This window comes from Antrostomus carolinensis, unplaced genomic scaffold, assembly GCF_000700745.2.
Source record: "Antrostomus carolinensis isolate BGI_N321 unplaced genomic scaffold, ASM70074v2 scaffold851, whole genome shotgun sequence".
Lineage (NCBI taxonomy): Eukaryota > Metazoa > Chordata > Aves > Caprimulgiformes > Caprimulgidae > Antrostomus > Antrostomus carolinensis.
Window position 1 is genome coordinate 85,155 of NW_010296115.1, and position 11,619 is coordinate 96,773.

Sequence of the window (11,619 nt, forward strand, 5' to 3'; positions counted from 1 at the left end):
TTACTGAAATCAATAAGAAAACTTCCACTAAGAGCTAAGTAGCTCGTGGAAATTGGAGTATCATGCTCTTATTTTATTCAGACTTGTGCTTTTGCTAAGGACTACTCAGTATTAAACAGAGACATAAATGAGGTTCAGGGCTTCATACTATTAAAGATATTACCAACCTGTCCAGTAAACAACTGGTACTCTCACCATTTGGCTTTTCTAGGAGCCACAGCAATACAGATTGGTATATTTTTCCTTCTATGTCCAATGTTATGGCAAGTCTAACCATGATCACAAAGCTGGGAGTTTTCCCAGTTCAGGTATTTCAATTTGTTACTGCTTCCACCAGAGCCTGAGAAGTTTTATTTTTAGTATACTTTCCAGAACCACTGCTGTCCCTCTGTTCCTAAAACATCCTTCTCACAAGAGACAAATAGATATTGATAATGTAACTTTACTAGTATCCACTACATTATCCTTGTTCAGGCTTTGTAGAGAATAATTTCTGCAAGTGTAAGGAGGGAAAAAAGTCAAGTTCATTCTGGTTTTAATAAAGAGTATGAAAAGCTATACATAAAGCAGTATCTTATTTTGATATAGATAAGATCAGGAAATGAAATAATAGATCAGTACACTATGATATCATTAACTAGATATTAGAGGTGTACTTGCTCTGCCAGTCTAAGAACATCAAGATACACAAAATGTAGAGTATTACAATAAATCCTAGTTTGCATACATTATAGATGCCACAAATGTAATGGCATCTTATACAAATTTCACAATAAAGCCAAATATCATAGCTACTTATGTGAGAACTTCACGTTGTCAGGCATGATGGAAATATTGATGTATCTTCCATATATAATTAATGATCCTGGTGAAGATCTTCATCAACTTCTGGGAAATTATGTCTGTTTTTTTTTCCACTCTGCGTAAGTCTGACAAATTTTTGTGGGGAGTGGTCAGGATAAGAAGTACAGCTTGGTGGTAGGTTGGATAAAAGATTTATTTGCCTCAATATATTTAGCATCCTACAAAGACATTTTAATGGTAAGGGAATCCAGTTACCCACTCACTCTTCTAAAGATAATCCAAGAAAAGTCTCTATTCCTGGTACAGTTTATCCATTCAGTAAATTAATTCTATATTAGAATAGCACATAGAACTATCCTATATAAAGAATAATTATTTTCTGCCAAGCTTACCTTGTGATAGGACAACTTTCTTTTTTAGGTTGCTTGACATAATTCTAAAACAAACATTTGTAATATTGTATATAGCTACAAATTTTGCTCTGAAGGCTGAAATTGCCCATTCTCTGATATCTGTGGTAAAGCTGAGCCCCAGTTCCACATCATTAGCTTTGCTGCCTCAGGTATGTTTTGGGAAGCAGGTTGTGACTCAAAAGGAATCAAATATCTTATTGCCATTTTTCTACTGCACATTCTTATTACCCAGCATTCAGGCTTTATAATTTAGGTTTTTTTCCAGTCCAATCTTACAGTGCATTTATGAACAAATTCCTGAGTGGTTATTTATGTACCAGTCTTCAGAGGTCAGCTCTTTTGGCTTATCTTATAGAAGAGAAAGGAAAAAGTCAGCAATCATCTTTTTTTACATCTGGAAAAGTATCTTTTTTCATACAATTATAACTGTTTGACAGGAATTTGCTCAAAGTTAAAGAATATCTTTGGATGGAGATTAAAAATGGAAAATTACATCTTCAGAGATGTACTTTTCTTTAAATTACTAGTATGTGAAAACTGTTTTGGAACTTAAATTGCTGCTACAGACTTACTACAAAATAAACTTTGCAATAAACCCTGGCTGATCCTTATCTATAACCAAAAATCTCCACACTGGCAAGAGTATAATATAGGGTGAAATCATATTCGGATTTGTATTTTTTTGCAACTGAGTTCAACAAGGCAGGATTTTCTCTTTCAAGCAGCCCCAAACTGCTCCTCCTCTGTGTATGTGGAGATTATCTGGATCTTGCAATAATTGCTGGTTGGGTCAATTGCTTGTTTTTTTACAGTGAGGAGACTTACATACTTTCTGGTTTTGGCCTCACACAGAACCATTCGGGGATGATTTCTCAGAGTAAAGTGGACAGTCCAAACCTAGAGTTTGAGTGACCTCCTGAGTTAGAAGCCAACTTCTCTGCTCAGTGCCATCTCTGAACCCTAACAATTATGCCTGTTTCCAAAAACTGCATCTGAACCTGCCATTCTTTTGACCATTGTGATTTTGGCAATTTACATCTCTCTGCTCATCCTGTTTTAGCATGCTGCAGGTGGGACAAACCTAAGGCTCAGTCTCATGAGAGAAGGCTTTGTCAAAAGCTCTCAGAGTAGCAACCACTCCAAAGTTGATGATAGGTAAAATCCCTTTTCATCACAGAATCACAGGATGGTTGAGAAGGGACCTCTGGAGGTCATCTAGTCCAACCCCTCATCCATGGTTCCTTTATCCTATTGTAAGTAGTCACTGGGAGAAGATCTGGACAATGCACACAGCTACAAGTCTCTTAGCAATGGCCAAAATCCATATTCCAACCCAGCACTGTAAGAAAAAATAATGAAAAGAAGTACATGCAGTGAACAATGAGGGAGGACACACCTTGCTCAGCTTGACCGGTGATTTTGATAGCAGCAGCAGGATAAATGAGGCATTGGAATCCACCACATCTGGCTTCAGATGTGTGCACCAGCCTATCAACCCGGGGCTCTTTTCATGCTCAGCTGTAAGAGGCAGCGTCTACAGGCAATGATTGATGGGCCTGTACCAGGAAGCAACAAGTAGACCCGTTTGAAGTGCCTGCTTTCCAGGAGCCCTAAATAGAGCCCAGGGTGACAAACTGTGACAGGGATTCCATTGCTAAAGGACAGATGAGCCGCTCTGAAAATAAAATCATGACTACCTTTTACTAAAGAGTTGAAAGAGTTTTAATAGATTTTGGTCTTTCTATGAGCAGCATGTGTACACATTTTATGTGACGCTAGGGTTGAGCTTGTGAGCAGTTGTTAAAAGCACACTGATACTTTTTACTGTAGTTCTGTACCCAGACACTTGCATTAGCTCTACAAAAGCAATTTCCAGAACCAAACCAGTAGTATCAAATCTGTATCATGAGCGCTGCACTCATGTTCATCTAAGAAGCGCAGCTATTTTGCCCTAGGAACCTATCTGCCCACATGGCTATTGTCCTGACCTAGTCTGGGATTCCCACTGCCAGGGCTGCACTACATGTAGGATCAAAAATTTGTTAGTATCTCACTGCTGGACTTCAGGCAGCCTTCAAATTTTAAGGCATTTTACTTCTACAATAGAAAACACAGGTCAGATTGATTCTTCTTTCCTCTCTGAGGTTTTTCAGATAACTAGCTGCTCTGTTTTATTTCAAACATTGTGGGATGGTTTTTGCTACCATTACAGGACTGGCACCAACATGGTCTAGCTGAGATGAGAACCAAACTGCCTATGTGACAAACGTCCTCACAAGACAAGCAGAGGTTGATTGCATAGGACTGATATGCAGCCTCTGCTCCTCTTCTCAGAACTGGTGTTATTATTTTCACGGCATTTTCCAAGGTACCTGCAAACAGAAAAGGGGATTCACTTACCTCTATGTATAAAGACATGATAACCCCTTTTGCCAATCCTTTTAGAAATTTTGCTACTTCCTTTTTTTGGCAGTACATTGCTTCCTTGGGAGGATAGATGCAGTGTCACACAGGAGGAGTTCAAAAAAATACCAGTAGTTAATGACTATGAACATAATTGCTCCACCTTTTTTTCCATGACGTAATGTTCCAAGAAAGACTGTTTCACAAGAAAGCAATCAGGGGCAGGTTAAAATACAAGGAAATTGATATCATCTTCTCAATAAAGTAATGCTATCCTGACATGGCTTCTGTGAGTAGAGTTGTTTGTTGTAGGTGTTGGAAGGCACTTTACCATGCCTCTGCACTTTTCTGCTATGTTTATTAAAATGGTTTTCTTGAGGTTTTGTTTGTTTGTTTGTTTTTTTTCTGTTTTTTGGGTTTTTTTTTACCTTTGTACAGCCTTTTCTCTGATTAAAAGGTATGCTCACATTTTGATCCCCATATGTAATTCTGGGACTAAATCCTACTGCTTTTGTTTATAACTTGTAAATGCTTGGAATTGGTAGGACAAGGAGCAATGGGTGTAAGCTGGAACACAGGAGGTGCCACTTAAACTTGAGAAGAAACTTCTTTACGGTGAGGGTGACAGAGCACTGGAACAGGCTGCCCAGGGAGGTTGTGGAGTCTCCTTCTCTGGAGACATTCAAGACCCGCCTGGACGCCTTCCTGTGTAATTTCGTTTAGGTTCCTGCTCCGGCAGGGGGATTGGACTGGATGATCTTTTGAGGTCCCTTCCAATCCCTAACATTCTGTGATTCTGTGATTCTGTGAATTAAGTTGAGAACTATAAGTATCTATGCCATAAAATACAGGAGCAGATTCCAGTTGCAATATCTGCACTCATGAAGGAGGGGAGAAATAATTTAAAATGTAAGACTGTTGATCAGAGCATGTAAATATATAGATATATATATATAAAATACCTATATATATAAAAGGAAAAGAGGCTGGCTGTTAGACCATGCAGAAGTAGTAAATTTGTTCTCTACTGAACTGCTAGTATGCCAGTATAATCAAACTCAGAATACCGGTAGTTAGAGAGGGTATGGGAGTCAAAGTGATACTGATGATTACCAAAGGACTGTGACCACTGAAAAGGTTCATCAGATCTTTCCAGTGGTTTAAGTTTCATATGTCTTTCATTTAAAAAGTTTATCAAATGCTGTGAAAGTTAACTGAAGTAATTTCACTGAGGCAAAGAAGATTTGCCATCTTCCTTATGATGCCTGTGTGTCCAGTTTGTTTCTATAGCAGTCATCAACCATCAGTTTGTTAACAAATGTTCCCACTCATCTGGAAGGTTTCCAATGAAGTTGCCACATTTTCCATTCCTGAAAGCTCCTGTATCCATCTTCCCAATTTAAAATGTCATTACAGTTCTTTGAAAAGTTTTATAGTATTAGTAACTCATCCTATTACTTTTTTTTTTTTACTTGGAAAACTCTGATAATGAAAATATATATTTTTACACCCTTTTGGAAGGTTAAATGAGGCATGGGGTTCAAGATCTCTGAGATCAAGATAAATCTCTTTCTATAAAACAAAGGATTTTGATGCTTGGCTGCTGCTCACTCTAACCACTACAATATTGAATATTTTAGGCTGAGGTTCTGTTAACCCCATGTACTAATACTATTCCACTTGGGAAGTGCTAAAAACCAGGCTGCAGTTTAGGGAGGGTTTCACGTGCAGCTGAATGCTGTACCCTTTACCTCCAGAGTGGAGAGGCAGAGTTTAACAGCCATAGTCCTTTTGACTTTCTGTTTATGGTGCCTACAGGGAACTTCAAACCAAAGGCTTTCTTTTAACTGTCACAGCCTCACTGACTGTACTCTCCCAAACACACTTTATCTTTAGGCAGCAATGTGGAGGGTGGACTTTCCCATGATATTTCTTCTTGAATGAACGAATGAATGATTTTCATTAATTTCTAACCTGATTGCTCTGTGCTAACTTTCCCAAGGACAGGATTATGTGAAGAGGTGAGGAAGATTTATTTTTACACAGGACTTTGGAACAGCAATGAACTGGACTAATTTTTATTGAAAACAAGCCATATATAACATTCTGTATAAAATCTAAAGCCAAACTTCCACCAAGTCAAGTGGAAAACCTATGTTCACACCAGTTGTCTACTGATCACAAAGCCAAGCAGCTGAGATGAACAGTTAAAGATTCTGCAAGGGTTTATTAACCTTCTGCAATGAAAATATGGTGACATAAGAGATGCAAGCAATGGCTAATTAACTTCAGTGAGTATTCTGGATAAAGAGAAATAAGAAAATCAGGGAGAGATAAACCAAACATAAGCTCAAGCCACTGAAAATAAGTAAAGAGTTCATAAACTCCTGAAATGTGTATTTCTGAATCCTAACAGAAAGTTATACATAGTGTATAGAAAATATCTACTCTAGGTTTCTTCTTTTTCTAGATAACATATGCACACCATTTAACTCCTGAATTCACAGAATTAGGTAGTTAATTCTTTGGCTGACCACTGCAGCAATTCACAAACTACCTTCTAGTGTAACTCAAACTGCAGAACACTTTCTTTGTATTGGGGCTCCTTCTGCTTCAGCTGTCAGGAACATTTCCCTGGCTTCAGTGGGATATGTGTAGCATCACCCACGACAGAGCTTTGAGAATTGTGGAGGATCTAAGGGAGTTTTTTAAGCCATTGCTAAAGGATGGTTCCTCTCAGCTCAGTGATGACCATTGCTGGACAGCTCTGACTGAGCAAACACAGGCTGCCTGTATTTGTATCTTGCAGGTGGGTTCTTGGTATAATGGGGAGAGACAAGAGGGTGTCAGAAACCAAGGGACAGGTGAGAAAGGGGCCATGGGATGAACAGCTCCCTGTACTACTCATACACATAGCAATTTCAGCTACTGGTTATAAACTGATCTGCATCACTGACCAGAGGATGGTGTTCTGTAAGGCACCCTACTAGATATATTTCCATGCTTCTTCTGAAGATCTGAGTCCTTTTAGAAAAGCCATTATCAAGGACCTAAATCTAACCTGCTATGCCTAAACAAACCACCTCGTGTTGTTGAAGGGGGAAGCAGACTTTAGGCTGTGCTTATGAGCTGAGTGGAAGCACGGAGAAGAAAGCTCCTGAGCCAGAGGAACTGGTTATGGTAGGAAATTCTGAGAGTAAGATGGCAGTTGATTTGATTCAAGACAGAGCACAGACTGGACATGTTTTTTGCTTGCTTCAGAACTGCTTGAAAAACATGGTAACATTTTTTTTAAATGAAATTTTCTTCAAGGAAACAAAACTAAACAAAACCAAACCAACCCCTCAGCATTTTTGAAAGCAACATTTGCTCAACACGCTTGTGCCATTAATCTACTGACAAGGAATGAGCAGGAAATTTAGCTTAGCAGAAGTCCTCCTAGGACTCCAACAGCCTTTACCTTGCCCTTTGCAAACAGAGGTTACACCTCTACGCTTAAAAGGTTGCCAGAGTTACAAATATAGGCTACAGCACTAAAGGAATCACTTCAGTCACCAACTCCAACACTGGAATTCAAGGGAAAACAATTAAAAATATGTTTATAAAGCTATCAAACTCTGCTTTCAAAGGAAAATTCTTGTTGTTGGTCATGATGCCATTGTAAGGCTGAAACTGGAGGCACTCTTTTAGCCATTAACTTTTTTCCCCCAAAAGTTAAACATTTAAATTAGTATTTCTGTATTCATGGCAGTAACAGCTGCTAGGACTTGAGAACAGTGGCTACTTTTGACAGCCAGCGTGGGGACACAGCCTCAGAAATCATTCAATGACTAAGTGTCCTGGTGCAGAATGAACTAAAGAGGGAATTTACAGTTTAAACATTAAACATGTTGCTTAGCTATTAAACAATTAGATTGTTCTAATCCTTAAGAGATGGAGACCAGTCTGTCATCTCTGGTTCTGAGTTTCCAGCAAATGCGCCCAACAATGTCATTTTCCAGTGACATTCAGATCACCTGGAACACAAGTAATGAAAGAAAGGAAAAACGGCACAAACCTGCTCCAGGCAGCTCCTCTCGATTTTGCCTATTTTAGGAACAGAAGAAGTGCACTTTACTTTCAAATAATGGCAAAAATTAATTTCATGGGTTATTAGCCTTCCTGGGTTGCAAGTGTCCCTCTGGAGCTAGAAACATCACTTAGACCTGTAGGTCCCTTTTTGTTCTTTGGGCTGATATTTAATGCTGATGCCCTGCAGCACTTCAAAAACTTCTCCGTTATTTTGTATGAGGCACAAAATGCTCTCCCAGAGCTTCCTGGCTGAACCCACTACAGATGCTTACTCATGGTGAGCACAAGTACCTGTGCACACACCAGCCAGCTGGAGAAGACCTTAGGAGAAGTCTTTGGGAGATCATTCACAGGGGTGCAATTACTTGATACCCAGATTAGCTCTGGCCCTAGGGAGGTGGTTGCCCACAATCCGCAGAAGCAGCAGCACATTGCTCCCTCAGGGCTTGACACTGGAATATCTGTCACCAGTGCTCTGGAGCAGCAGTTCCTGCATGCAGACTCAGGAGACAGCCTCAAAAAAGCAAAGTTCATTACTCTGAATTCAGCGCTGGTCATCTCTGCTCTGCACCACAAACTCATGCTCAGCTTTGCTGCTGCTTCATTCATGGGGCTGCTTTGGAAGACAAAAAAAATAGCTCTGCTTCTTCCTTCCTGCTCCGCTCCTGGAGTCATGTAGCCTGCTGCTCCTGACACTCCTCGAGTTCTGGAAAATTAGGCGGTTGCCACTACCTGTGCCCTCTCAACCCTTTCCAATTTAAAAACTGAGTTGTGCAGACACAACAGTTAACACCATAAGGGCCTTAAAGCAGCCTACCAAAGTTCAGACCTGCATAAGTAAATTGCTGCCATTAAAGAGCTCATATTAGGAAGGTATAATGCCTCTGGTAGACCTGGTTTATGGGGACGGTTGCTAAGCAGCCCTGGAAAAGGCTGCAGAAAAACACATCCTCAATGGACTATTGATTTCATATAATAAATCACTTGATAGCTGAGATATTCTTTCACTAATTAGTGGGTTTAGAGACAGAGTTACACAGTCAAGGCCCTGATGACATAGTCCTCATAAAAAGTATCCAATCTCTAATGGAAGAGAGATTTTGAGAAATGTTTGCTAGTGTAATGCACACAGGTGAGTGACCAGCTTCTCTCCCAGAGAAAATAACTCTCAGTCAAGCATGTTTGTATTTTATAAGCCTTACATCTCCACTGAAGCTATTTCTAAATAAGTAAAAGTGTTCTATGCCACCTCTTTTGTGTCTGTTCTCCCTTAACTCTTTTGTACCACAGGCACAGGTTTTCCCTGCGTTACTGTGATTCCCAAGCAGCTGCGGATGTCAAGAAGAACTGACTTTTTAACTGAGGTATCCCCAAAACTTCCTTCTTTGTTCCAACATAAATGCTTGAATTTTTAACAAATTTATTTTAGCAACACGCTGATGTATTTCAGCAAGACGATCTTGTTTTACACTTTTTACACTCGTTTTACACGTCAGAGAAAATTTAAGAAGCATGCAACCTAAAAGCTCCTCTACACAAAGTTAATTTCCATCAAAATAAAATATAATCAGTAGAATAAATATATAAATATATATCTGCTGAAAATGTCTGTTCAAACTAAAACAGCAATTAAGATTATGGACAAATGTTTATTAATATATCTATTATTTTTCCCCCAACTATTTTGGTTTTTTGATTGCATTTACTAGAGAACACCTGTCACATCATTGCTTGTAGGAGATCCAACCATTGAAGTAGTCACAACAACATTTTCCAGAAATGCTTCCTTGATATCAAAGAGACTTCAGAACATGAAGTACAAAAATATGACCCCATAATTTTTAGGGAATCCCTAAAAGTGGAGCTAAATTTATGATACAGTGAAAATTTTCATTTGTTCAAATCAGCATTTTTTTTTCATTGTGAAAGCAGTTTTGATAATAGCAATAATGATAGATGTTTTCCTACTATACAAATAAAGCTGGATTAATGTAAACAGATGATGTACAACCCTGTAACTCAAAGCCTTGCCTACAGTGAAAAGATCCCCATGCTTACTATGGCAAAGGTAAAACTAAACTGTCTGTGTGAACCACCCGAGTTGATGCAAACCTGCACGGTGTGACTGCCAGTGCCTCTCTTTCCCGAACAGCACGCCGTGGGTAGCCTGAGCAGTTCCTTTCTCTGGTAGTAATTTCCAGTACTAATCAATAAATGGATTAAAAGGTAAACAAGCTGAATTATGTGAGTTACTATCCTGATGTAGAAAATAGCATGTATTTTGTGACGTGAAATGCTGTTATCTGGTAAAACAGACAATGGCTGTGAGCAGAATTAGAGAGATGAAAGTACACCAGGGTGCAGATGGCATGGCACAGCGTGGGCAACAAGGCATTGCTGGGGGCATAGTGGGAAGGTCCTCTATGGATCAGTCACCATCAGGCACATGCGACGTACGTACTTTCTGCTTGTGCTATCATTGAAATGGTGCGGAGTGACCCGACAGAAAATTGTTCTGAAGTGGGAGCAGATGCATTGAGCTGTCAGGGGCAGAGCCATGACGAGACACCGTGGCGCCACGGACACACCTTCACGTCTCCTCCATCACTCTCCCTGCCTGAGGGGACCCCCTCCCTCCCCTTTCCAGGCAGCTTTGGGACTTGGCAATATTTTTCTCTATATGGCAATGTCCCCAGCCATGCCCTCAAGAGGAGCTGCTTATTGTGCAGATACCGGCAGGGCTGGGTGCAGCACGAGTGGTGGTGGAGGCGAGCAAAGCTGTTGCTGCTGTCTCCTACAGCCTGGGTGAAGCAGAGGTAATGGAAATATCATATCCAGGCAAAACTCTGCCTGGATTTAAAGACCTCCCACCAGTGGTGAAACCCTTCAGCATCTGTGGGAACAGCTGCACAGGGCTGGTGGCAATGAAAAGCAGCAGATGCTGCAAATACTGAGAGAAAGTCCACAAGACTTTCAGCAGCTTATACTGTATTGAGCTTCACTGCATCTATTTCATCAAGCTGCAAAGTCAAATATGGTCCACTTCCCTGCTGTATCATGCTACCCTGTAAAGGCAATTCCTATCTAAATGCTGGATATTCTCATCTATACAATCCATCTATAAAATAAATTATTTTGGTGCAACAATACAAAGTATCAACTCTAGTAATTAATCTCAACTCCAGTTTTCTTTGCTCTCCCATTTTTTGGGGGGTCTGTGTCAATGTACTGTTTCTTTTTTTTTTAATTATTGTCATGTAAGTCAAGTTACCAGCCTCAGGATTAATGACATCTTTCCCTCTTTTTTTCCCTTCCCATTTACCAACTTCTCATTTTCCTATTATTATTAAAAAAAATAATTAGCCTAGTATTCAGACCCACAGCAGTGTCAAAGCCAGAAGAATTTCTGTTGTGCATGCCTTTTTATTTTTGGAGAGGAGGAAAGTAAGAGGACAAATAATGGCAAATATGTGGATGGTGCTTCAAGGAAGGGTCCATATTCCTGTGTCTGGGAGAAATGTTGTGACTGTAAAGGCATGACCTGGGTGCCAAAGCATCACCCTGTCTCTGCCAGTCCACAGCAGCCAGGTTCTGTCATCCCTCTCTGCCTGTAATGAAAAGGGCAGCAATGAAGAACATTTTCCATGAGAAGGGACCGATCTTCACCTTTGCATGCCTCAGCACTTTCCCACCCACTGGCTTCTTTCCCCTCTTCTGGCAAACTGAAAATACTCAGCCAGTTGTTCACGATATCCAAGTGTCTGGAGGGCTATCAGACAGTGGTCCAATTCCCTGCTCTACAGCAAATTTCGGCTGTTACTGATGAATGGGGATATGAATCCCAGCATAGAGGGCTATTCTGAAGTTATATTAGAGAAAAAGGCCCATGGGACAGTATGTAAACAGCTATACTTCCAATAGTCTTGGC